Here is a 14,519-nt window from a genome sequence, read left to right as displayed (position 1 = left end):
ATATATATATATATATATATATATATATATATATATATATATATATATATATATATATATATATATATATATATATATATATAAATATAAATAAATATATATATATATATATATATATATATATATATATATATATATATATATATATATATATATATATATATATATATATATATATATATATATATATATATATATATATATATATATATATATATATATATATATATATATATATATATATATATATATATATATATATATATATATATATATATATATATATTGATCATTGGGTTTCGCAGTACAACAAATAAATTCTTGTAGCATCAAATATTCTTCGTGAAAAAGTCAAATTTGATGCAAGGGCCTTAAGATCGCTCACCTGTCGCCAGTAACTAGCAAGCTACAACATACTTTCGAAAGTTTGAAGAAACATAGTTCAGTAATAATACACTGGTTCGTGAACATGCCACAGGTTCATATTGGCCAACTTCTCAATTATTTTGGATATTAGCCAAAATTGTTTCACGTTTGCTGCCTTCCCAAATGCATTTTTTGGCAATCGGCTTCCGTAGGGATCTTGTTTAGAGTGTGTACCATCACGAGGAACTGTTTTCTCGATTTTGGTAAAAATGGCATATTAGCCAATTTTTGAATTATGGGCAGACAGTTTTCTTGTAAAGTTTATCGCTCTGCAAATGGTTGTCTTAATAGCGCAGTGTTGTGTTGAAGACATTTCTAAAACGCGTTCATGTTCATGTGGAGAGTGTATTGTGTCTAAAGTTCATCGCAGTGAAATCTCTTCTCCAGTGTTACGCTGTACATATGCTTGTCGCCGATGGCAAGTTCTGCTGAGAGGCAGAAGCCGAGAGAGCGGTAATTGTAATCATGGAAAGGTTTGTTTGTGCTCGACCCTGATGAGGACTCAACCTCCAGACTTGTTTGAGATGTATATAAGTTACGGTCGTGCCGGAATACGTTGAATCTATTTCCAAAAATTTCTTCACTTCTGACGATTTCGTCCCAGCTGGTTTTGTTTCCTAGAATTACTTTGAAGGTGGATGCTAATGGATTTTGATGAATTTCCTTCATTTTGGCTGGACTTTTCATGCGGTTGAAATTCTGGAAGTATACCAGTATTTCAGTCACATTCTGTTGCCCGTTCGAAGAAGTTTTTGGAAAAATATTTTAACTTAAAAATAGTATTTTCTTCCTCGAGAGAGGGTGTCGTTTTTGCATTCTGTTCAGAATGGGAAATATTTTTATTTAAATTCATACTTTCTTCCTCCAAAGAGGGTGTCGTTATTGCATTCTGTGCGAAATGTGAAAATTGTCTATGTATATTTATACTTACACTATTTCTTTCCAAATTGGGCGCCTTTACTTGTGAAAACTTACGTGACTCACGCGCAATTGCTGCAGCCGATATGTCCGTTCGCTAAGTAGAAAGGTCCTGTACGTCTGTAGGTCAGCTTTTGCTTCCGAGGGCGAAAGCCCGTATTCCTGGTAAACTTCCTGGAAAATGCGCAGCAGATATTCGGTGTTTACTGGTAGTCCTTCGGAAGCTAACAGCATTCGGATACTAGGGGATGTCTGAACAGTTTGGTAGTAATACGACACTTTCTCTAACCATCTGGCGTACATGTGTAAACACGACATCCTCAATCCTGACCTGTTTACCATTAAACCTTTTCTGCCTTCCTTGTTTAAAAACCTAAGTCAGTGTTTGCACATATGCGCATAACAATGTGGCTATTATTTTACAAACATAGCTACCTGGGCTTTACGCGCTCTGTCGCTTCGCGCAGACCCTGACAGCAATTTGGAAAATTAATAAATTCATTCTAACGTGAACTTCAACTCGGAGCACACCACACTAGTCCGAAAGAACCGAAGAATATCTCAGTACACACCACACTAGTCCGAAAGATCCGAAGAATATCTCATGGCAAATTGTTAAGGAATACCTCATGGCGACCTGTGCCAGTGTACAGAGGATTTACTGTGAATCTCTGGACAAAAGAACAAGTGTTTCGTACGCGGAGTGGTTCGTTTTTGTTTTTTGAAGTGCTAACCAGCAGCGAAAGTCACGGTTGACATAAGTGAAGCCGATTGTTTGTTATCAGTGTCACAACCGAGGACAGAATACGACGCTATGTACGTAGCGATACTCAGTGCAAATTAACGAACTCTAAGTGAAGTGAAAAATGGGCAAGTCCAATTCCAAAGCTGTGACTATCAATGGAGATCCACAAGTAAGCGTCCAAAATACCTTGGATCTCCATACAGATTATCATACGGACCACGAACTGAAGATCACACTGATTCTGTTCCTAGTGGCGGTGAAACTGACGATTACGTTATACCGAATGTATAAACGTCACTCTAGGGCACAAACCCTAAAAATTGCCAGATCGATGGCAAATATCAATCAAGTTTAACCACATCAGCGTCGATAGCAGTGTCAACAATGGAGATCCACAAGCAGCGGCGGCACCGGCAGCAGCGTCAACCCACAGCGGCAACAAAGCTGAGCAGAGTATCCCGTACCGCAGAAGCAGCGAAAGAATATCTGAAGTACTACACTATCTTATTATTAACCCTAATACACGTTGTAAGTAAATCGTTAACCTTATTTGTGAATTGTTCTTTATATTCTATGTTTATATCGAGACTCGCCCTTGAAGTAAAAGTTTAAATCGGCGTTTCTTATACAATTTTCTGAAAAAAAAACAGTTGAAGAAAATGTTGATACTGACACAAATGCACTCACCTAAAAACTTAAACAACGTAGGCATAAATTGCTATCGCGAAAACCGATCTGCTTACCAAACGCAGTAAACGTCATTGAAAAGACACGTGAGAAATATTTTTATATATTAAATGGAAAATGCATATAAAAATAAAACTAGATATTTACATATATACCTTTTCTTCTAGGAGAAAATAATAATTAATTACAGCGAACGAAACTACACTAACCGTGCAGAGCGTAACATGCATAGTAGCGTGAAAAACAGGTACAAAGGCTGAAAAGCCTTTTCGGTTGAAGACGAGTGAAATAATTGGATTCTGTTTTTCGACTAACAATGGTAATGCATAAAACGCTGATTGCAAACAAACAAGTAGTTATGGCGGTTGCCGCACCACAATTCGACGCCAAACTGGCCGCGTCAATTTTAACACCTTACGACGGCGACAGCGAAAAGCTATCAGCCTTCGTAGACGGAATCAAATTTTCAAAGACGGTGATAGCAGAGGAACACCATCGAACTTTGAAATTATTTTTAATGACAAGGATGCCTTGCCAAACGATAACGTCGATAGGACAATAGACCAAATTATTGAACTGATAAAAAGTTCATGCGAGAGTAAAGTCACATCTGACCAACTGATCGCGAAAATAAATGCTATTAAGCATGGCAGTTCGAAAGAACAATATTGCAGAGAAGTGGAGAATCTCTGCAATAAATTAACAAATACCAACGTCAGGGAAAATATACCACATGAAACAGCTAAGAAATTGGCCACTAAGGCAGGAGTGGATAAGCTGATAAAACTCGCGCCTACCAATAACGAAAAAATCGTATTGCAAGCCGGTACGTTTAAGACCATCGAGCAAGCTACGCAAAAATTGAACGAGCTGCCCGATGATAACAAAATAACCGAAAAGAGTATTGCTATTTCGACTAGCGATAACATATTTATGTGTTTAAACATTAACGAATTTAAAACTTTAGGAAACCAAGTGCTGAAAAATTTAAATATCATTTTATATAACCCGCCGAAAAAAGTAACAAATACAAACGAAATACAATCCATTATGCAACACTACCATGAAACACCAATCGTAGGTCACGTAGGAATAAACAGGTTATACAGGAAACTCAAAAACATTTACAGTTGGCCAAACATGAAATACGTTGTAACTAAGTTCGTTAAAAATTGCGAAACTTGTAAAAAGAACAAACACTTTTCCGCAGTTCACATCAACACCCACTAAGGTGTTTGACGTAGTAGCAATAGACACAGTCGGCCCTTTCACTCTTAGCAACCAAGGAAACAGATACGCAATAACGATACAATGCGATCTGAGCAAATACATTATTATAACTCCGATACCAGACAAATCTGCAGAAACAATAGCAAGAGCAATAGTAGAAACCTGTATTTTAATCTACGGACCAATGAAAGCCATAAGAACACCCAAGGAACCGAGTACAAATGTGTCTTCGACTAGGTATGCAAACTTTTAAAAATCAATCATAGAACTGCAACGGCTTATCACCCACAAACTTTGGGAGCATTGGAAAGAAATCATAGATGCTTGAACGAGTATCTGCGTTTCTTTGTCAATGAGCTAAAGAGTAACTGGTAAAAGTGGCTACCTTATTTGTCGGCGCCGATTTCTCAAAGCTACCGAACACCACATGGAGCTCAAGTTCTCCACAATTTTTTACCTGAAGTGGACTTGATACACCCTTGTTCGGATAGATGGCCACGGATAATGAAACACAAATTTTTCTCTTTACATAGTTTTATATCACTAATCGAACTTATATTAACACTTTTAATAACTTTACTCGGGGTAAATCGCGTCGCGAATGTCTAAATTTCTAATGATCTAATCTGACGCTGCTCGCCCTTTATAAAGGATCGGAATTCTTGTTGCCTTGTTGCCACGTTGTCCCACGGAAGATGATGAAACATTGCGCAATATTGCAAATCATTGGGTGTTATTGCACAACGTTACGTAGTGTATAGGGTTGTTGATCGATCGTCGCAATTGGAGATTCGCTCGTACACCGACAAAAATATTCGAGCTTGATAGGCTCGAACATCCTCCGCCTCCAAAAGTGTGAGAGACACTTCATGTCCTTGTTGTTAGTGGAAGATTATCCAGGATTTGCAATGGAGCCAGTTTGGCCTCGTCAAAAGGCCAAATTTAGTTTTAACTTGAACAACTCGAACGATATTGTCTTTACCTGGGTAAGTTTTTTCGATTTTACCCAACTTCCATACTTGCGCTGGCAAATTATCCTCCTTTATCAAAACCAGCATACCTGGTCGTAGGTTAACTTGTTTTCGTGTCCATTTCGCTCTGCCCTGCAACTCCACGAGATACTCCTGAGACCATCTCTTCCAGAAGTGGTCGCGGAGAAGCCTTACGTACTGCCAACGGGACAATCTGTTCTGTGGAGTTCCTTCACATGACGGTTGAGGAATCGCTGTTAGTGAACGGTCAATTATTAAATGTCCGGGCGTTAGCACTTCCAAGTCGTTAGGATCATCAGATTGAGGGTATAGTGGTCTCGAGTTCAGAATGGCTTCTATTTGACATAGCAGTGTTGCGAACTCGATAATGTTTAAAGTTGCAGGCTTGAATACCCTTTTCAAAACGCTTTTTACTCCAACCTCCCATAGCCCACCAAAATGTGGCGCATTAGGTGGTATGGTATGCCACTGAATCTGTTTCGGCTCACAGAAATCGAAAAGATTATTTTTCATTTATTGTCCCTTAAATAATTCATACAGTTCTCTCAGTTCGTTTTTTGCTCCGATAAAATTCGTGCCGTTATCCGAATAAAGTTCTCCAGGCACACCACGTCTCGACACGAAACGTTGTAACGCTGCCATGAACGCAGCCGTTGTCAAGTTTTCTACCGCTTCTAGATGGATACCTTTAGTAACCATGCATATAAAAACGCAAATATAGCCCTTAGCTGGCACTACACGACGAACGCCTTGTCTGATCATGATAGGACCAGCAAAATCTACGCCTACCTTAAAGAACGCAGGTGCTCTTTCCAAACGGCACGTAGGTAAATCTCCCATGAATTGAGTAATTGTTCTAGGATTTACCTTAAAACACTGCACGCAACTTCGTGTTATCATGCGTATAGTGTTACGACATCTAGGTAACCAAAATTGCTGGCGCAGGATCGCCATCAGTCCGGATGGACCGACATGCAAATTCTCCAGATGAATAGACTTGATAAGGCTTCGAACCACCGGATTTTTGGCTGGCAGAATCCACTGGTGCTTCACCTGAAACGGTAGCTTGGAATGTTGAAGACGGCCGCCTACTCTCAACAAGCCATCCTCATCAAGAAATGGATTCAAACAAATAAGATTCTTAGAGGGTTCATTCGCCGATACTCGACTTATTTCATCCGCATACTCCTGGTTTTGGACTACACGAACGATCGCCTTCATTGCATTACGTAGTTCAGTCACTGTTGGAAAGCATCCCATCGAGCGATTTTCTTTCTTCCTATTCTAAGCATTGCTGAAAAATCGTAGCACGTAAGCCACCACTCTCTGTAGTTTCCGAAATGACTCAAACTTAGAGAAAATTGGAAGAACTTCATATCTTTCCACAACGTTCACAACCACAAGTTGTTTCAATTCGGGTATTTCATCAATCAATAAAGGTGGCGGAATCACTGTACGATAAACAACATCCTTCAAAAACGTAGGACCGTTCCACCACAAATCGCTGTTTGCGAGCTTACGCGCTGAAAGACCTCGCGATACTATATCTGCTGGATTATCCTTTGTTCTAACATAGCGCCATTCAAAACGTGTTCCACTCGATGTTATTTCACACACTCTGTTGCGAACATACAATTCTAATTGGCCAGGCGGCTTAGCAAGCCATGCCAGAACAACCTGACTGTCAGACCAAAGAACCTTTTTTTCAAAAGACATCTCCAAAGCCGTTGTAATTTTTATCGTCAAGCGATGCAGCAAACGTGCAGCCAATAACTCCTTTCTAGGTATGCTCAGCGGCTCAATCGGAGCTACCTCGGACTTTCCACTTATTAATTTCATATTTGCAGTTTCATCTTCGAAGATCGATCGGATGTACACACAAGCTCCGTAAGCAACATCGGAAGCGTCAGCAAATCCGTGCAACTCAAATGCGATGGACGTAGGTGCTACAACTCTTCTTGGGATTCGAAGTTGATCCACGCCATTAAGTGCATTCAAAAATAAAGTCCAATACTAGTGAAGTTCATTGGAAATATTGTCATCCCAATTGACCCTTTCCTTCCAAACCATCTGCATCAAGATTTTTCCGGTAACCACTACTAGAGCCACTAATCCGAGTGGGTCGAACATTTGCGCGACTAATGACAAAATTTGTCGCTTTGTTGGTAGCCTTTTGTCCGAGGTAGGTAGTGACAAGAAAATCAATTCATCGCTATTTGGATTCCACATCAGTCCTAAAGTTTTTATAATTTCATTCGTTCCAGATTCATTCAAACTTACTAATTGTTCCCGATCAGCTTCAGGTATGGCATCTAGAAGCTCTGGCATATTCGATGACCATTTATGAAGATGCAGTCCACCGGCTTTCATCATGTCTATTAATTGCTTCTGGGCTTCGAATGCTTCCTGCAAGCTGTCGAAACCAAAAAGCGCGTTGTCAACGTAAACGCTTTTTTCCACTAAGCCAGCAGCCAGAGGAAAATTTTGTTTCTCATCAACAGCAAGCTGTAACAAGGCCCTTGTGGCTAAAAACGGAGATGAAGCAGTTCCATATGTGACTGTTGTCAGTTCTAAAATTCGAAGCGGATCAGTGGGACATTCCCGCCAAAACACTCTTTGCAGTGGAGTATGGCACGGCGCTACAACGATTTGACGGTACATTTTAGCAATGTCAGCCGTCAAGACAAAAGCTGGTCTCCGAAACCTGAGTACAATAGTCAACAGGTCACTCTGGCTGATAGAACCTATCTTCATCACTTCATTTAACGAGAGGCCAGAGGTCTTTGCAGACGCATCGAATACAACGCGACATTTGGTGGTTGTGTTTGATGGTCGCAGAACAGTGTGATGTGGAAGATACCTTTTTCGTAAACCTGGTGGATCGTTTCGCTCGAAGACTTCCTTGCAATGACCCAATGACTCATACTCTTGCATGAAGTCAATATATTGCTGCTTAAGTTCGGGACGTTTAGCTAGACGTTTCTCCAAACAATAAAATCGTCGAAGAGCCAACGATCTTGAATCTGAAAGTTTATCGACAGTTTCCTTCAGAGGCAGCTCGACGATGTATCTTCCCGAAGCATCTCTTGTGTGTGTAGCCATAAAGTGGTTCTCACAATCCTCCTCCTCGGTGGTCAACTGGAAATCCTGTGCAACATTCTCAACATCCCAAAATCGTTGAATCGAATCGCTAAGCTTATCGACAGTCATAGAACGAGTGAAGACAGTTTCCTCGATGATTGCTTCTTTATTGTATGAACCTCCAAGAACCCAGCCAAATTTAGTTTCGTTTATGATTGGTAAATCAGGTGCAAGAATAATTCGTCCTGGTAACAACAATTTCAAAAACCACTCATTGCCAATCAAAATATCTATTTCGTCGGAAGAGTTAAACCGAGGATCAGCAAGCTGCACGCCAGCTGGAATTTCCCAAGAGCTAGTATCGATAGCGGTTGTAGGAAGGACAGATGTCACCCTTTGCGTTACTAAGCAGTGGGCCTTCAAATGAAACGTGAGATATCTTGAGCGGATCTCAACCTCAACACCCTGATTCACGCGAGACTGCATGCCATCTACTCCAGCAATTGAAATATTTACTTGGTAGCTCCCAAGATCGAAAATAGTAGCCATTTTCTTGGAAATTAGATTTACCTGGGAGGCCGAATCTAATAAAACACGACAGGGGTGTGGGTTTTTGTTTTTGTCCAAAACGTTTACCACCGCAGTCAGCAGCAACACCGATGAGATTGTTCGGTTGGTTGCATATGTAGCTGTTGTTACTTGAGTGCTACTAGTAGGTTGTGGCTCATCCTTTTTACTTAATTGTGTTCCTGAAGTTCCGGTTCGGTTAGAATTTGTTTGCTGTGTTTCGGTTTCTTTGTCTTGTTGTTTTTCTGCGTGTAACAAACTATGATGCCTTCGTTGACATTTGTAGCATGTTCCTTTCGATGAACAATCTGCTCCTCGGTGTCCCTTTCTGAGACAGTTAAAACAAACATTCTTTTCCTGTACTTTCAGTAGTCTCTGAGGGACTGATAGCGCTAGGAACTAGGGACATTTATGTCCTTTATGATGAGGATCACCGCCATTGATTGTGGTCGGAATGGTTTACGGGCTGGCTGATTATCTTTCGGGTTTGAGGTTTCGCATCTCTCTAAAACAAAACTTTGTTCCCGCAGAAACTTAACAGTTGCTTCGTAGGATGGCAACTCACCGTGCTTAATAGTGGACTCCCATCGCTTTCTTGTTTCCTTATCCAAACATTCTGATAGCAGATAAATTACGAATTGTTCCGATACACCTGTGAATTCTTGCTGTAGGAACTTTAAGTTTTCAACGTGCCTTGTGCATTCGTCTACTAATGATCTTAAATCTTTACTGCTTTCCCCAACCACCTTCTTCATTCCGAAGAGTCCATGAATATGAGTACCAACCATGTGTCTTAAATTCTCATACCGTTCCTCAAGTATTTCCCAAGCGTGTTTGTAGTTTCCATCGTTTATGGTTTTCGCATCGATTATTCCTGCCGCGCTTCCCACTAGCGCTTTGTCCAGATGGTAGAGCTTGACCGCTGGAGGGTCAGCTGTCTTTTCCACTAGATCCTTGAACATGACTTTAAACTTGGTCCAATTTTCATATTTTCCATCGAAGGTAGGAATCGGTACCTTCAGTGGTTGCTGGATCATCATCGGATTTCGCACTGTCGCTGCGCTTGAATTAGAACTGGACATATTTATTCTTTCCACGTGCTCTTCCAGAGCCATGAGCACTTCATCGTGAAGTAAATCAAAGTTTTCGAAATGAGCATCATGTTCCTCTCTACTAGCGGGTGGGATTAGAGCAAGAATTTTCGCGTGTATTTCGTGGTATTCTTTATGCGCAGATTCTGTTTTCCTCTCGTAAACCTTCAGCTGAGATGCTGGTAAGTCTGAATTTTCATGGAGAGTATTAAGAATTCGTGTGAGCTTACCTTTTGCCAGCCCACGCTGGTGGACAAATGCATCTACCTGTTCCATGATGAGTCGCTTTGCCTTTTTCTTCTTTCTTGTGCTAACAGGAGTGGAAGTGTCGGTGTTTTGTGTTCCGGACGATTGATTATTTTCTGTTGTCGGTGTTGAACCAGATCCTACTTCCCTTGGAGGCGTTCGCTGCAGCGGCATGGCACTGAGGAATCGATGTAGTTCGGCATCACTAGCCGATGCTTCACTTAACTGTACGATCACTTAATTTCCGGAACCTTTGCACTGACACTTTAAACCATAACTTTTTTTTACAATGTGCGTCAAACTTTTAATTAACCGTTTCTCTTTGATTTTTATATATTTATTCACTTTCTACCCGTACCATCGTTCCGATTTTTAACTTTGTATTACACTTAGTTCAATCCGGCTCTTCGAAGGACCAAAATGTCGGCGCCGATTTCTCAAGGCTACCGAACACCACATGGAGCTCAAGTTCTCCACATTTTTTTACCTGAAGTGGACTTGATACACCCTCGTTCGGATAGATGGCCACGGATAATGAAACACAAATTTTTCTCTTTACATAGTTTTATATCACTAATCGAACTTATACTAACACTTTTAATATATTTACTCGGGGTAAATCGCGTCGCGAATGTCTACATTTCTAATGATCTAATCTGACGCTGCTCGCCCTTTATAAAGGATCGGAATTCTGCCTTGTTGCCACGTTGTCTCGCGGAAGATGATGAAACATTGCGCAATATTGCAAATCATTGGGTGTTATTGCACAACGTTACGTAGTGTATAGGGTTGTTGATCGATCGTCGCAATTGGAGATTCGCTCGTACACCGACAAAAATATTCGAGCTTGATAGGCTCAAACATTATTATTGCTTTAATTACAATAGTACTCCAAATACGAACCATAGCTACACTCCCTTTGAATTAGTATTCGGAAAACCCGCCCATCTCATGGCAAATTGTTGAGGAATACCTCAACAGAATGCTGAACCTTCAATAAGACTGACATCCTCTGCTGAAGAAAAAAATTTTAATTGTAATCTTAATACTTTGCTGAAAACTTCTTCAAATTCGCAACAGCTTCCTCGACATAATGCAACTGAAATTCTTATCTACTGTCAGAATTTCAATCGCATGAAAAGCCCAAGCAAAATGAAAGAAATTCAGCAAAACATATTGTAATCATCTTTTAAAATAATTTTAGGAACTCAAAGTAGCTGGGACAAAAGCGTAATAAGCGAAGAAGTATTTGGAAACAATTATAATGTATTCCGGCACGACCGGAATTTTTCTACCAGTCGAAAAAAGTCAGCTATTAATGCAGATTTTACTTCTGAAGAAATAATATCCGACAAATATTCAGAATTTGAACATGTATGGGCCAAAGCATTTATTGCTGGTGAAGAACATATCTTCTGTTCCGTGTACTTTCCATCGGAACATGCTCATAAACATTCATAAACAATATCGCACGCTTAGCCTTGGGGCTATTAGCGGTCTCGATCAACTAGATCAGTTGAGAGAATTCGTTATCGATATTGTTTTGGCACATTTTGCATGTGTAGGATAAGTACAACGTGCACCATGCCCCAGTGCTGAGTCGAGAAAATTTCCAGCTCGAAAAGTTCCTTGACTCGATCGGGAATCGAACCCGATATCACAACCGTGTGGAAGAGCTAGTCGACCGACATCGCTAACCACAGAGCCACGGGGACCACCAATTCATATGAATTATTTTCATATGAATTATTTTTCAAAACTTTAGAATCTATTATGTCTAACATGAAACCAGAAGTAAAACTGCATGTATATGGCGACTTCAACCAACGTAATGCAGACTTTATTGTAGACATTGAAAATGAATCTATCTTACTCACAGTCGTAGGCGAAAACGAAACACTGCAGTATCTTTTTGGCAAATCCTCAGAACTCGGTCTATATCAAATCAACCATGTCAAAAACAAACAAAATGCATATTTAGACCTATTGTTCACAAACTGCACTGAAGACTTCTGTGTAGATGCATCATTGACTCCCATCTGGAAAAATGAAGCATTTCACACAGCAATTGAATATTCAATAGTAATGATTCCAACCAAAATTTTATGAAATAATTAATCAAATTCTATCAGAAAATGTACCACTAAAAAAAAGAAGACGTACCAGCACCAACAAATATCCAGTGTGGTTTAAACCACAATTGAAGAACCTAAAAAATAGAAAACAAAAAGCACATAAAATATACAAAAAAGACAACAATAGCGAAAATCTTCAAAATTACCAAGAAATTTGCTGTCAACTTGACGCAGCCATTAAAATTGCACATGAAGAACAAAGAACAACCGTAAAATCGAACATCAAATCAAATCTTGCCCTAAGAACTTCTTCAATTACTTAAAAACCAAGCTAAAAAGTAACAACTTTTCATCACGAATGCATCTTGACAGTAACGTAGGACACACTAGTAATGAAATATGTAGTCTTTTTGCCACTTTTTTTCAAGTAATATATACCACATTTGAAGAAACAGACCGCGACCGCGAATATTTCTCGTATTTTCCTGAATATTCGAATTCTTTATCTGTCAATCAAATATCTGAATTCTAAATTCAAAACGCACTTAAAAATTTAGACGCTACGAAAGGTCCTGGACCTGACAGAATAGCTCCAATTTTTTTCAAAAACTTGGCAGAAGAACTATCTACACCTTTACTATACCTCTCTAATATGTCTTTGAAGAATGAAATTTTTCCAGAACATTGGAAAATCTCATATTTAGTGCCAATTTTCAAATCTGGCGCTAAATCTGACATTCGTAATTATCGTGGAATTGCCATTATTCCAAAATTATTTGAATCAATAATTAAAGAAAAAATCTTTCAGCAAGTAAAAAACCAAATTTCAACTCAACAACAGCATATATCAAGATGGCTTGAATATTTTTTTTAATTCTTTTATCACCAATATTTAGTGGTTAATTTGTGAGTTCGAAATCCAATTTGTGGTAATTTGTGGTTAAGTGGCCCGAGAAATTTTTAAAAAACTGAGTCAAGCCATCTTGAAACATGATTTTGCTTCAAATGAATCTGACAACGATGATATATACATCAATCGAAAGCTCTTAATTTGTGGTTTACGAAAATGTAATTTTAAGGTCATAATTACTAGTGTTTGTGCGTAGATTTGTGTTTTATTGTTCACGTAGTTCTACGTTTTGTTTATTTGTTGTTGACGCTGCTGGCCGCTAGTGGCATTGGTTGTTTGCGGTGTTCGTCACTGCTATACTCAGAGCCGGATTCAAGGAGAGAGCTCGGGGGGATTGGCCCCGGGCCCCATACTAGGGGCCCCTACAAATCGAGAAAAAGTTTTTTTCTCTATAAAAATGAGATTCAAATTTAGATTTTCAGCAAGAAAATTTGTACAGACCATATCAAACGAAACTTTCCTTCAGTGTTATTTTTTCGCGAGCACCAATATTACAAATACCTCCATGAGAGTTCACCTTGGATTCTCTTGGAATGACACATACTAACACACCATTTAAATCGAACCAGCGCGCATGGGAGGTAAAGCAGAGAAAGAAAATAACCCACAAGTTTTTTTAATGCATTGCTGTTGATTACTTGTCCGAATCAGGGATACCAGATATGTTTAGCAAAATGCAGATTTTCAGAGTACGTGTGCAGATTTTGCAGACCTGCAAATTAATAATTTATGGCTCCCAATAATCAAACTAGCTTTCTATAAGTAGTTTCAGAGTCTAGTGAATATTTCCTTTGAATTACATTTGAAGAATTTGAATTTGAATAGCAAACTTGCGTATTGCATGCTAAACTAAAATTGCATTGCATATTTATTTGAGTCTAAGGGTTTCGAACGCAACTGGGGGAGCCGTCTTTTTTCGAAGATAAAACTAATTAAAAATAAGTTGCGTATGAAAAAAGCGAGGCTGTCAGATTTGGCATTGTGAATTTGCGAATTGAGTGTTGATTATATAATTGATAATTTTTCAGCGAAGACACCATATAAAAAGATGTTCTGAAAATTTCTGACAAACTTTTGTTTAATTTTTAAAGATGAATAAAGTTTATTCTGTGGCCCCCACACAAGACTGGGCCCCGGACCCCCACAATCTTGAATCCGGCTCTGCTACTGGTTCTGAATCCGTCGAATTTGGATTGCTTTCCTTTGAAAGTACATTTTCGTTACCGGTACCTTCAGTGGTTGCTGGATCATCATCGGATTTCGCACTGTCGCTGCGCTTGAATTAGAACTGGACATATTTATTCTTTCCACGTGCTCTTCCAGAGCCATGAGCACTTCATCGTGAAGTAAATCAAAGTTTTCGAAATGAGCATCATGTTCCTCTCTACTAGCGGGTGGGATTAGAGCAAGAATTTTCGCGTGTATTTCGTGGTATTCTTTATGCGCAGATTCTGTTTTCCTCTCGTAAACCTTCAGCTGAGATGCTGGTAAGTCTGAATTTTCATGGAGAGTATTAAGAATTCGTGTGAGCTTACCTTTTGCCAGCCCACG

General features: G+C 39.3%; 1 protein-coding gene across 2 annotated transcripts in view; it reads left to right on the top strand.

Annotated features, from left to right (window-relative positions):
* LOC129726705 (probable JmjC domain-containing histone demethylation protein 2C) overlaps positions 1 to 14,519 on the top strand; it is a 210,754-nt gene that overhangs the window by 126,122 nt on the left and 70,113 nt on the right. The gene's annotated exons all lie outside the window — the stretch shown is intronic.

The sequence above is a fragment of the Wyeomyia smithii genome, chromosome 3 (genome assembly GCF_029784165.1).
Source record: "Wyeomyia smithii strain HCP4-BCI-WySm-NY-G18 chromosome 3, ASM2978416v1, whole genome shotgun sequence".
NCBI lineage: Eukaryota > Metazoa > Arthropoda > Insecta > Diptera > Culicidae > Wyeomyia > Wyeomyia smithii.
The sequence above is the reverse complement of the archived record's forward strand: the minus strand, read 5'-3'. Positions and strand labels throughout refer to the sequence as shown.